The sequence below is a fragment of the Macrosteles quadrilineatus genome, unplaced genomic scaffold (genome assembly GCF_028750875.1).
Source record: "Macrosteles quadrilineatus isolate MER2022 unplaced genomic scaffold, UCM_ALF_1.0 Scaffold_3__2_contigs__length_128488019, whole genome shotgun sequence".
Taxonomy (NCBI): Eukaryota; Metazoa; Arthropoda; class Insecta; order Hemiptera; family Cicadellidae; genus Macrosteles; species Macrosteles quadrilineatus.
In genome coordinates, this window is record NW_026542596.1 from 74,253,776 (window position 1) to 74,268,567 (window position 14,792).

The 14,792-nt window shown below is 33.3% G+C and overlaps 1 protein-coding gene across 2 annotated transcripts in view; it reads right to left on the bottom strand.

Annotated features, from left to right (window-relative positions):
- LOC128990947 (proton-coupled amino acid transporter-like protein pathetic) overlaps positions 1 to 11,912 on the bottom strand; it is a 57,624-nt gene extending 45,712 nt beyond the window's left edge. The window contains exon 1 of one of the 2 annotated variants that reach the window (XM_054413622.1): positions 11,825 to 11,912. The gene's annotated coding sequence lies outside the window, so the exon portion shown is untranslated. Of the gene's footprint in view, positions 1 to 10,443; positions 10,507 to 11,824 lie in introns of those variants that run through there. The other variant, XM_054413623.1, reaches the window with a different exon arrangement.
- Between the last annotated feature and the right edge of the window lie 2,880 nt (positions 11,913 to 14,792).

The window sequence follows — 14,792 nt, forward strand, 5'->3', positions numbered from 1 at the left end:
TAATAATTAAGGTTAAGCCGTGTTTGCGTATAAACCAGACTTAACAAACAGTGTAGTAAATGACAATTACATACAATTAAAACCGTTCAAGGCCATACTCAACTTTTAAACGTTTTTCAGTGTAAGTATTGTAGTTTTACTGTTTTACTCAATACAATAGTTTTCCTTATATCACTGTAAAGTTGTGCAACACACTGACCAACATATGCAAGGCTATTCTAATCGTGTATAGTACAATTATCAAAGGACATATTATGTAAATCTTTAAGAGAAGATTGAACATAGAACAATGGTTTCAGAGCTGTACAACTCCTCTTTACAAATAGTTAGCCAGTTATACAGGGTGAATCAGACCACCTGTGCACAACGGTTTAGCCCAACAAGCATTAAAAAACTAACTTTTTTATTGAAAATCCGGCATTTAACAAACATTTTTTGTTACAATTTTAAAATGTCACTTAAGGCAATTTTCTTTCGATGTCGGTATCATTAAAAGTTAAAATAATATGTCGGAAAAGTAATAAAAAAAAATAAAAACACGTCAAAAGTGTAAGTAATTTTACTAATTTTAGAAGTAGGGCGTTTTTTTAAGGTGAAGGAGTGCAATTTTCGAAATATGCCTAGGAGTGTCTTGTAGAAAATTTAATTACTGACCATGAACATTCTTTGAAATCTTTGCTTACCGTTTTCGAGCTATAGCCTTAAAAAACGTGTTTTTCTAAAAAAAAGGGGGAATTAAGGGAATTTTTGGCGAGGTTAGTAGTTTGAAAATGTAACTCTAGGGTTTTCTGGGTGGTTTGGGACCGAAACAGACCTTCACAAAAATTCAGATCCCTAGCTATTTTAGAAGTGGGTAAACATTTACACAAGCGGCTGTATATCCCGTATGTGGACTGGTGGTCTGATTCACCCTGTATAAGTCGCAGTTGGTTAAATAGCTAATTACTAAATACATACACGTTTCAACAAGAGAATCATTATTTCAATTAACATGTTTTCTTTAGGCTAATAATCAATTATGTAATAGTAAATATGTTTAGTGTAGCTAATATCTATGACGTGAAATAAAAGTAGACATACTATTTTTTACAATTCTTTGAATTACAAAAACTATCGTATTTGGCGTAGTTTCTGGTGTCTCAGCTATGATAACAATTTGGTGGATATAATAATTATGAATAACACGATTTACGAATAATAAGGTGGAGTGTCTGATGATGATGAATAGTGAGTACTTCAGGTTTTAAGTTCATTGACATTTAGACCGGAGTACTGGAAATGATTGTAACACTTAAGATATTTTATCATCAATTGTTTCAATTTTATCATATGTGTAGTTTTCCTAACACTTTCAACTAGTGAGTTCCTAAAAGCAAAAGCAATGAGACATCATGTCAAATTTAATACTTGAGATTCAATGTATTGATAGTTGAAGATTTTAAATGGGGATGAGTATAAATTAAACATTTCAAGTATTTGTAAATAAATTCAATCGTTAAATACGTGTTGCTACTGGTTCTTAAACTTGTTATAGAATCATCAATACTTGGAGTCTGGAGTTCGTTATTTAAAGTAACGTTAAAGTATTTTTTTATTAATTTTTTTTAGATAAATATAAAATTAACAAAAAATCGTAACTTACTTTACTTGGTTTAACAATTTTAGGCCTAATTTGTGTCAGTTCGTAAAAGTTATGTATTCCTTTTCATATCTTTACCGTGATTTCTTTGCGGTAAGGATGTTAGTTATCTCTGAAGCCTTTTTTATATAATCATCAGAAATTATAGACATATTTAGAGCAATTTCAAACACGTACTATGCTAAAAGCACAGCAAAACAAACTAATGAATGTTTCTGTATACATTTAGATTGAGCAACAATGAACAGCTGATTTTAATCATTAAAATAAACCTTAACAAATCACTAGCGTGCGTAGTAGGGATCGAGAACTAATTGAGAGAGAGGGAAAGTAAATTTAGAGAGAGAGAAATCAGCTGATCGTTTTTCCCTTGCTCAAAATTAGCTTAAATTGATGTCAGCTGTTATCGAAAATAGCTACTTTTGGTACGGAGTGATTACGATTTATTGCATTACTTTTATTAATGGTTAAGGTACACTAATATTTCTTAACCTTATAAGGTAAGTTAACGATTATTTCAACGAAATACATTTTTCATTATCATGAACAGTTATGAAAAACCCATAATATTTACGTTAGATATCGTTAAAAATAATATGAGTCAGTTTTTTAAGAACGGAAAATATTCGTTGAAAAGAACACTTAATGAACACTTGAATTTGTATATACAATTTTCTTTCACGTCTCCAATCGATTACAGTTAGTATTCAGACCCATTTCCCTACAGTAATTGCATTAATCGCTTACATAACCAAGTAGCGGACGGTCAGACATTGGAAACAGCTGATAGACGATGACCGAGATAACCAGCTGATCCTTGAGGTAGGCCGTGAACAGCTGACTGTAGTCCATGGACCGCGGAATTGTGAATGGAACTACTTGTTGGCTTTGATTTTATCTGAGCTGTGTAGTTAGGCTAATCTGACTATCGATCAATGATTGATTTGGATAATCGTCGACCAATCGATGGCAAAATCGTATTAATAAGATCGATTTGCCTCTTAATAATTATAATTTGTCGGTGGCAGTTAAATTGCAGTTTTATGCTAATTTCATTAGTTAAGTATTTAATGATCTCGCCAAAATGTGTGCAGCTTGGAACGAAGTGTAGTTTATTCTTGCATTTCATTAGGAAAGTCATTGGTTTGTTCGAGGACATTTTGCTGGTTGCGGAAGCGATGTAGGATTTTAGTTTATGATCTAGTTATCGGAGTCGTGTCGTAACACTTCGGCCCAAGTAACACTTCGGCCCAGTAACATTTCGGCCCGAAACCCTCAGATGTGGCCTACGGTCCAACTCTCTACCTGCCCACTAGTAACACTTCGTCCCAACAAAATATTTGACAGGTTAGGTTAGGTTAGGTTAGGTTAGGTAAGATTCCACCAATTCTCCGTCATGTGAGGTCAGAGGATGCAAGGGGTGACGGTCGGGCGACATTCCACCAGAGGGTGGTTGCAAAGTATACAGGTCAAGTACCTCTTACTACCTGAACTGCGTTCCTCAACCCTTGTCAATTTTTCGTTGGGCCGAAATGTTACTCCATTAGCTTATTTAATCATCTGTAAAAGCGAGTGGGACGAAGTGATACTGTTTTTCTAAGAAATTTGAGTTTGGCCGAAATGTTACTGGGCCGAAGTGTTACTACATCTATTTATTGTCTTCACCTATTAACTCAGTACTCAGTATATGTAGTATATGTAGTAACTCAGTGTATGTAACTCAGTTCCAGTAATATTGTCAAGTTCTACACCCCTACCTACCTGAAAACAGAAACTCTTCCAGATTCGGAATTGTTGGAAAAGTTTTACTTATCTGCCTGATATAAGCATTAAAACACACAAACTAACCTTTACAATTAATTCCAAACAAAGTAATTAACATGTTTCATCGCAGTCCTACTTGCGTCATCTATTTGTTGTAGCATGAAATATGTGATTAACTTGTAAAATTTGTTGTTTACATTAGTGGTGTTATATTAACCGATTGTGAATAAATTCATTTTTATAAATCTAAGTGCACGCAAAGCTTTGGAAACATGGCAAATAATTTAGATTATGTACCAACGAATATACTGCAGCAAAAATATATACATCTCAGCTTAAAATTTACTTTTTGGTAAAATAAATAATTTACAAAATATGTGTTACTTGACAACAATTGTGAGATGGATAAAGGGAAACCTTCAGTTTTATCACCGTGTTACGCTAAACGTTTGTCAGTGTCAAGTTTGCCAGTTGAAGTTCTAGGAGGACAATTAACAATTTAGTGAAGTACGTGCCCGGAAGTTGCAGGCGTGATGTAGGTCGCGTAATGGACTTTGGAAATTAGAGAATAGTTTGGTCAAGAAGTACAATAGTCTTACACAAAATACAATATAAGTTGAGAAAAAGTATAGGTATACTGAAAGTGTTGAGAAACGCATTATAGTACTTAAGTGAGAAAACTCTAATACTTTCCTCTGTTCATGAAATAAGTGTTAAATTGGTAATGTTGGACAAGTTAAAAATACTCAAACGAGTGTATAACATGCTAATACTGTTTTATTTAAACATTCGCTAAAGTAATTGCACGTTATTTACTGATTTTCCGTCTCAGTTTGGAATAAAAATAGTTTGTTCAACTTAAATTATACTTTTCAATTAATTTCGTTGTGCCTAAAAGATTGCATATATACTTACTACTATTAATCACGTTGATAAACTAAGCTAAATTATTAAATCTAGGAAAATAATCTACCAGTTTAATTCTTTCACTATTCTCTTAATTTCCCCATTGATTTATTCACTGATTATCCTCAAAAGTACTGAAATGAAACTAATACATGATGATAATTTTAGGATGATACAAGTAATAGAAACTGAAGCTATGTCAAAAGCAAATCAATAACTTATTTATCTGACCAAATAAAACAAATCAGTCATCACACATAGCATTCAAGAACCAACAAATGATTAAATATTTCGTTTAACATAAATTATTTAAGTTAAATACAAAAGATCATGTATTAATCAATATGAAGTTGTATAAAGAATTAGCTACAAAATCATGGACACTGTAAACAAAACAACCACGGTACTGCATTTCTAAAAGGCGCACAAAAATATATTACAATAATTGCATTTTAGGTACAATAATTACAAACAATTTGAAATAGTGGTTGATTATTTAGCTGACAATGCATTTAGGCTTATATTTTTACAGAACAATTATCTTCTGACATCAATTTTATTAAATAGCATTGTTTAACGTTAACTGTATTTTTTATGTGTGTTTTTAACGAAGAAGTTTTCCTACGTAGATGAAGAATTTACATGAATCACCTAAGGAACCTATAGTTTTCTTGTTGTCTAGATATGTACAGTTTCCATGGATTCTTAACCACTGGGTTGCCTACATTGTCTCATATCTAAAAGTCTTTATTGTTTGGCGGGGTTTGAACCAACCCATCAAGGATAATTTTAGCACTTAGAACGAAACACAAAACTAGATTACATGCATGATGAACTCATTGTTTTAAATATAAACTTGTAAAAATTCTATTTCCTACTAAAGCATGTGATGAGGAAAATGATTATTATTGTAATTAAACGACATGCGAATGCGAGCTAGCAATTTATTAGTAATTTTAATATTCTAATGCATTGTTTATAATACCGGGTACAACTGTGACGCATAGATACATATCTCTTAAAAAGCTTTTTACACTATTAATGTGTTGTTTCTAACAAATATTTTTTTTTACATTGCCCCATTGGACGCAATGTGTAATGGTTTTTCAAATTTGATAGAAAAAATAAATGCTACAAAATTAATGTTATTTTTATTTCAACATAATATAGAAATATGATACATTTGTGTGATGTTTCATAAAATTTTCTAGGAGATTAAACTCAAAACGTATACTTCCAAATTTGTCTTTAGCAAAAACATTTTACTCTCTTTAGATATTTATTCATGTTGAAGCCTTCCGGAATTGGTAATCAATTATAACAGGTTACGTACCTTGACGTCCACGTTTTTGATAATGACTACGTAGTAGTCGAAACTATAGTCAACGGATACCGACTAAGGAATTGTGGACGTCAAGCTACGTAACCTGTTATAATTTAGATATTTACACTTTCCTATATAATAGCAGAAACAATAAATTTTTCAATGTTAATACTAATAAGGGTTTTTGTTTATATTATTACATGATTAGTTTTAAGGCAGAATATTCCTAAACCAGTGTCGCTGTATTCTCTTTTATACGTTTCAACCAGGAAAATCTTACTTTTGACTCTTATAAATGTCCTTTCAAGGTACTTCACAAGATGGAAAAATACACAAATTCCAGCTAACACTGGTTATATCCAGAAGTAGTCAAAGTTTAAGTTACGGCGTCATTAGTTCGCAAAACTCTGCCTGAGGGACCAAGAACCTGTTGCATAGTTGCCTCATGCACCAAATCCGGTCACCATTTTCTCAATGTCTTATGGCGGTTAACGTGAATATGCCACTTTTATGCTTGATGATGGTATAGATGCACTTTATGATGTTGGCCTTAAATATAATTTCCGTAATAAAATTATGGGTTTAGTAATTGAATAGAAATATCTAACGACAATCTAATAGTCTTATTGCTTCGATACGTTGGATAATCACGGATAGTGATAAAACATTTGTTTCTGATAATGACAATAAATACCTACATGGTAATTTTTGAAAGACATTTTACACGTGTTTCCCATCAGTTTCAAGTGTAGGAAAAATCACCAACATTACCTGACCCTAAATAACGTACACAGGTCCATATACGCATAATTTTATTGGAGTACTCTTAATAACAATTAATTAAAATATGACTGAACGATTGTGTGTGTCATTAGTGACGAAGAAGTCTAAAGAAGCCAACAATGTTGTCTTCGAATAAGATGTAAATTAACTTATATTATTTTGGATACATACAAATAAGATATGTCCAAACAGTTATGTTTCTAACGAGCCACTGATTTAAAAAATATAATTATTGGTTGAGACATTTTTATAGTATGGCAATCCAGGATAGATTTAAAGCATACTGTAGGCAACCGGTCGTAATAAATATATAATTGCAAAAATAAAGATTTAAAATATTTACGTTAAAATCAAATCAAGAACTGATTATCAAAACAACATCAGAAGCTATTATTAGTACATCTAACACAAATCTCTTTTAACACATGTCCTGTAGACCCGTTATACAACAGCTGATAGAAGCGACACAATCAGCATTGTTGTACTCAACAGCTGATTGCTGATGGGATCTGACTGATTAATGCTTGCATGTTGATAAATGATTGTCACCTATTGAAGTTGCCAATCATTAAGATATCACTTGGAAAGTTCCAGGTTCCATATTCAGTTCAATGAACCGATAAGTATTCTACCAGTAGAAAATCTACGATAAAATACAACGTAATAGTAAATAATACAGGTCCTTTTTTACTAAGATACGCAATTATTACTTAATGCCTTTGCTTTAGGCCTACTGTATTTTACCAGAGCAAACTCAATAAATATATCAATAAATTTAACAAATTATAAATTTGTAACAATACATTGTAAATTAAATATTGTTTAATATTGTTTAGCTAAATATTGTAAATTTGCAATAGTTTGTGTGTTTTTTAAATTATAAATTGGGTTTATAATTTTTTTTAATGCATACTTCCTCACTGATTTGTCTTCCTTGCACAAACACGTTAGAGAGGTGTCCCATTCCCGTTTATGAAACGTATGTTAGAAGAGGGTATTTCTTATTTACGAAAGTGTATTTATAGTCAAAGTTAAAAGGTTATAGTATGTTCCTAGTTTAGTTGCTTGCGGTTTTATTCTTCGGTGTAAGGGAACAGGTTCAGTCTTTTGTGCCGCCATATAAAAGCCTTACAAAATTTCACTGGCTAAAAACTATTAAAAATAATTCAAACAAAACAAAAAACCTTGGTATATTTGTTACTCAAACAAACTGGCAATCTAGACTTCCTCTGGTGACGGACATGCATCACACGTATACTCATGCGCCAACGCATGCCAAGATAAGTTCCTTACTATCGCCTGTATGTGGAAATCAGAATGAACCGATATGATAATCACAGTGACGGTGTGGCCAAGGTCTTTGTTTACTGTGGAACAGGTTTGGCGTGACGTTGACACAGTTTTCTGTGGATGTTGATGACCCGATGACGTAATGGGGGCAACCATTGGCCAGGTAGGCGGAGGGTCAGGAGACAGGTTCCATTGTACAGACTATAGTACTATAGTAACGGTGTGGCCATTGGCCATTGCCTTAGGTTTTTGGTGTTGTGACGTTGGCACAGTTTCTGTGGATGTCGAAGACCCGATGACGTAATGGAAGCAGCCATTGGCCAGTCCCCAGACAGGTTCCATCATACAGACTATAGTTCCGAACCATCAAGCTGCTGACTTTACTCAGAATTGGGAGAGTTCTCCTCCTCGGGTACTATGTACTTTGCTCGTTTAGTGTGCATTGCGTGTAGAGAGTGTTAGTGTGTGTGGGTAGTTATCCTGACCTTGGCCCAACGAATCAGCGACGCCTATCAACAAACCTGACGTTTGTCTGACCACTCTGCCCAGTGGCTGTTCTGTCAAAACTGACCTCACACCAGCAAATTAAATGACGTATTTGTACCCAATTACGGTTTTATAAGCTAAAAGAAAACTTAGGCCTACACAAAGACGTCTAATTATATTGTGAACTAATAACTTGATAAACATCAATGGAAGTGGACTGAAACAATCACTTAAAAATAAATCAAATGATAAATACTATGTTTACTTAATTTGTTGAACCCAATTGAATTTTCCATATCATAGCAGCCATTATGAACTAGTATTGCACCTATATTGTGCACTGTTTTGAAATTGAGGTTCTGTGCTGTAGTTTGTGCTACTGAACTGGTATTGTTGACTTTTATACTGTGGTGCTCTGCTGGTACTGTGACACTGATATTGGTGCATTCTACTGATATTGTTGTCTGTACTCTTCCAGTTGCACAGCACTGATATTGTGTGGCTTTACTAGTACTGTGACACTGATATTGTGGTACTGTAGCATTGCACTGATATTATTTGGTGGTACTCTGCCAGTTGTACAGTACTAATAGTATGGATTGTTCTGATATTGTAATGCTTTACTGGTACTGTGGCGCTGATATTGTTCCATTATACTGATATCGTGGTACTGTAACATTGAACTGATATTGTTGGCTGTACTCTACCAGTATCACAACTCTGATAGTGTGGATTGTTCTGATATTGTGACTTTACTGGTACTGTGGCACTGATATTATTGTTGCATTCTACTGATATTGCGGTACTTTAACAATGTACTGATTATTAGTTGTACTCTGCCAGTTACACAGCACTGATAGTGTGGATTGTTTTTGATATTGTGGGAATTTGTTTGGTATTTTAGCTTTATTTTTGTTGCATTCTACTGAGATGCGGTACTGTACAGTGTACTGATATTGTTTGGCTGTACTGTACCATTTCCACAGCACTGATATTGTGGATTGTTATGATATTATGGGGCTTTGCTGGTACTGTGGCGCTAATATTGTTGCATTCTACTGATATTGCGGTACTGTACCATTGCACTGATATTGTTTGGTGGTGCTCTACCAATTGCACAGTACTGATATTGTGGATTGCTCTTATTATGTAGGCTGGTATTGTGGCACATCAGTGATACTCTGGCACTTTAGTGTGGTATTCTACTGATAAAGGTGGCGCTGTGCTGCGGTAATGGCATGTAATACTGCGACGTCGTGCAACAATCATTGGCCAAGAGAGAAAGTATCCAATCGCGAGGCTCAGTAACTAGTCATTCGTCAACAGTGCGGCAATAATTGGCTTTACCACGGCCACAGCTGCTTGATAGAGTAAATAAAGCCCCACCGCAGCAATCCTACACTTAAATATTCCCTCAGAATTGTTATATTTTTTTCCCATTTAAACAACACTAATTTTTAATGTGTACTCAGGTTTGCTGCAAACGGGAAGGTAATAAGGTGATTTGATCTAATTTTTAATAGCTTATTATGAAATAATCAAAATATCGAAATTTTATTAGAATAAATCCATAAAGAAGCAAACTACAGCAGTTTATTTATTCACCATAAAAATAATATGGGGATTTTTTATTTACATTATTTTTAGAATTTTCTCCGTAGCCTAACCAATAGCCATACAAAAAAGCTTCAGTATGCTAAATTGTTATTTTTTTAAGCTCTTTAAAATAGTTTAATAGGGTCAATTAGTAAATTTTATCTTTTTTTGGTTGGAAATGGGAAATCCCAATTTTCACCCAAAAAATCCCCCATACAGCCCCGTTCCCATGGTCCGATCATGCTGGTTCGCGAACTTATTCAAGTTCATCCCGCCCTACACCTTCTAACTAAAAAAAAACCAAAATAATTATATTTTTATAAGATAGAGTTTTAGGTATACATGTATAACTGTATTAATTAACTAACTATATAAGCTGGTCTTGTACGCACATAGAAACAATATTATTGTTCTCTGTGGATTTAATTTGGTATTTACAAAAACAATCTGTTGTTGGGAGGATAAAAATTAAAGTTGAACTGTAAAAAACCTAATTTTATCAAATTAAAAACTACTCTGAATCAATTAGTATATACAAATAGTAATAAGATATCAAATCCACACTAATAAATTACACAAATTAAAGCCACAGGTAATTAATTAGATTCTTCTTTATTTTAATCATTACATTATCGATTCAGCTGATTGCAGATACCTTATTATCTTGTTCTTTATCTTCTCTCAACAATGGAATTGTCATCTGTGGCACTCGACTGTTCAACCACGTGGCCATGGACTGTCGTTTCTACAGGAAAACAGCTGTTTTTCAAACAAGACGTAGAAATGTAAACATGATCTAACATATTTGCCATTTCGCACAAATTGTTTAGTTTCTTAACACAAAATGTTTTATGTATTTGGGTTTTGACTATCGACATTGTTGTTGGTAATTATTTGACAAAGATAACGAAAGATCTTTTATAATGTTTTCATCCTTTAAAACTCCAAGGAAAATGTATTTTTCTTGATATTTTTTTTATTACGAAACCATTTTTTAGCAGGAAAATATTCTACGTCAGTTTTAAATTTTACTAACTTAGATAAATTTTAAAATGTAGCTGCAATAAAACTACCCGAAAACGTATTTTTGCCAAATTTTGAATTCTTTTAACTTACTGCACTGTAATTCATTTTTTATTATTCATAAGAATGACTTGGTTTAACTATTTTACTTGCAAACATGGTTTCTGTATCATTTAGTTAGGCTACATAAAGCTCTTTCCTAAGTAAGCTGAATATTTATCTTTATGCCTTTTAAATATAATTCAGTACAAGTCGTAGCAAAACTTTTTCCTTGAAGTGCAGCATGTATGAATCACACATTGCCCGTTTCTCACATCTAAATATTTTTTTTTTCTCAGGAGATTAGTTCTTTGAATTAATCCTCTGACAAATTTAATTGAGATAAGAACAAACAAATCCATTGAAATTTATATCCAATCCCCCCAAGGCCACTTGGACCCAGTAATTTAAAAAGTTAAAATGTTGAAGCTATTCTAGTTCAAATCAAAAACCCCTTTATTTCTCTAAACATAGCAAAAACCTTGCATGAGTCAAATACAATTAATTACACACCAATATAAGGTAAACAAACAAAACATAAACCTCTAACAAAAAGCATACTTAACAAATCATGGACACTATAAAACACTCCCTCCAGTAAATTATTCTTAAGCCCCTCCAAAACTGTAAATGGGACATTTTAAACATCAAACTGTTAGAACCCATTGTTGAGCTTGACAGCAAAGTGACAAATATTTCTTCCAAAAAAGTAGTTCTGTGCATTGAAATATGATGACCCAGTCTTTGACGAAACGAGTAAATTGATTGTGTTTACATTTCGGCTTCAAAACAATTCTACAAATTAAAATTAATAAACCGGCATAAGCTTTCAAATTTGGATGTTGTTTTTTAACGATCTGTATATCAATATGTATTTAAGGTGAGTAATTTTCTCTGTTAATATGTATAAAAAAAACACAATAAATTGAAAAAATTTGCATTAGAAAATATTCTTATAAAGTGATAGTACATACCTTGCGTACGTTGTGACTTCAGCATGTACCGTGCTACCTTCACTTCTGTACCGCACACCGCACTATAGAAGACTATACTGATACCGATAGCAGCCAGACACCACCTACCCCCACCTAACACCTCGGCATTGGCGAACTACATCGCGTTTTTTGTCCATCGAACTTGACTTGAACCGGCGGCGAAATGACGTCATTGTAATTGCTAGAAGGATGAACGTGGTTTCGATTTCAAAGGCCGCGTTTTTTTTCTGCATCGAGGACTTTTGGGAGGTGTTTTTGGTTAGGTGGAGAGTTGGATTAGTTGACATTGTGGTTAACAAGATTGTTACTTTTTTATGGGAATTTATTTTGAGAATAATAACAAATAGCTTTAAGGCTACATGCGTTGTAATCAGGGCTTGGTCTCGGACTTTAAGGGGAGACAAATTGGAACGGCCTCCCCGGAATCTCTGTTTGAATGTTTAAGGTTTAATAATTACGAGAGGTCGTCCAGTGGTCGAAACTCGACCAAAAATATGTAATGCACTCACTTATCTATTTTCACCCCACACTGTAAATAAAACATGTGATTGGAGTTTCCTCCATTTGTTTTGATTTTCTGTTTATATTTCGTTGTTATTTCGTAACCAGCATAGCAACGCATAAGATCCATGTTAATTTTTTCAAATTTTTAAACTCATTTTTTGTGCTTATCTTTGAGCCTATTTTAATTTATAAAGGGATTCTGCACACCTACAGGAAAATAGCTTTCCAACGGTATGCGTAGATTTTCCCTACGATTCACACGAGCTGAGAAAAAAGGTTTTAAAGAAACATGCTTGCCTATTAATATATAGCAAGCTACCACATACATTCTCCCATTAGCTTGTCAACAACAATGATTAATTGGGTTAGCGGTAGAAATAGGCCTAAGTATAACGATAGGGAAATACAAAAATTGAAGGTTTTGCACGTCTTGTTAAGAGTTAAAAGGACCATAACATATTAAATTTTAATCAAAATCGATTAAGCCGTTTTCGTGAAAATCTCCTTTTACCATTATTGTGTGTAGTATCATGAAAAACACGAAAAAATAAAAATTTTCAAATCGAATTGATCTTCTCGAAGTAAAATAGAGTAGTGCCCACATACAAAGTTTTAGCAAAATCGGACCACAGGTGTAGTTTGTAACCCTGTATACACCAACACACAATCGTAATAAGCACAGACAACTTCGAAAACAACTTGTTAGTGTTCAAGTGGACATAAAAATGATATTTTAACTCAAAAATAAACTCAAAGATGTTGACGAAAACAATACCTTTCTCCATACACTATGTATGGAGAAGGTAAACACAAATACTGATAACACACTTTTTTTACTTTATTTTTTGTACCTATAGCTCAAGCAAATTAGGAAAAATAGAGGAACAAATCTATGTATTCCCAATTTTTTCAAAAATGTGTCGGAGAGGGTCCCCTAATGAATATATGATAGGTGAGAGTAAAAACACCCTGCCGCTCTCTGGTGGTGGGAGGTATAAATGCCCCAATTTGCGGTTTTTTGCTTATAACTTGAAAACGGCGTGTCGTAGCTTAAATTGTTCAATGTAAAAGTTAAAGCTTATTAAATTTGCTACAACTTTGATCACATACATTATTAGTGAAAGACGCATTGTTTCTGAGATATCCGCGCTCAAAAAAATATAACGTTCGAAAAAAGATTTTCATATCACATTTTTTGTTAAAATATTATTTGTTTCTCCTTCCTTGTTATTTTTCAGAAATATTGACGGAATGAAGGTTGAAGAGAATTAAATTTACTTCAATAGTATATACAAATATGTAAATAGAAAATAGATAAGATGTAGGTATAAAGTTACAGTATTTTTAAGATTAAAAGAGAAAATTATGATTTACACAAATAGTCTCAAAGTTTTGATTTTTTATCATTGCACGATTTGTATGGTTTCTGATAATTGTTTAGGCCAAATATAAGTATATTTAAGGTAAAAATTGGTAATAGTTATGTAAATAACAATTTGACAAAATAAAAAGGTTATCTATTTATTACGATGATCCCAGTTAAAACAATTAAAACATACAAAATAAATTCAATTATAGAACTAATGTTGACTGAGCCTTTGTTCTTGCAAAAACATAGGCTAAGGTAACATTAGTTATATAATTAAATATTCTAGTTCTTGCCACTGAGAAATACATCACAAATTCATGTTATGATAAAGATTGATCTTATTCTTTTCATTGTCTTCTTCCTCATCATCTTCACATTGTTGTTGCATGGTTCAGGCAAGCTCCCTCGCAGGTACATACCTGGGAACAGTGGATGCCGTTTTTTCTGCATCCACACCTGGATCCACATTCAGTAGGCTCAGTCAACATTAGTTCTATAATTAAATATGAATTTATTTTGTATGATTTAATTGTTTTAACTAGGATCATCTATATATTAATTTGAAACTGTTTTTCTTTGTCATAGCTATTTTGAGAGAACGGCTGGGTGTAGAAACTCGGTAGAGGTGTCTAAAGAAAGGTCTTGGTCTGTAGATGAGCCATCAAAAGAGAAACATGGTGAATTCCCTTGGGGCTCTGCCCCAGTCGCCGTTAAATTCCCGTCCAATGTTATTCTTATGGAGGAAAACGGGGTTTTTGTCATAGCTATTTTGAGAGAACGGCTGGGCGTAGAAACTTGGTAGGGGTCTCTAAAGAAAGGTCTTGGTCTGTAGATGAGCCATCAAAAGAGGAACGAGGTAAATTCCCTTGGGGCTCTGCCCCAGAAGCCTTTAAAGTTGCCTCATCAGATTTGTTTACTTTACGACCATATGCATAATTCTACACTACTTTTTAATGAAACAGCTGTTAATATTTAAATTGTGATTTATTGAATTTGTCAAAATGAAGTAGGGTACAGTATTTGCAATGGGTTTTTCTGAATTTAAATTGGATTTTCTTCTGCATCGTGTCATGT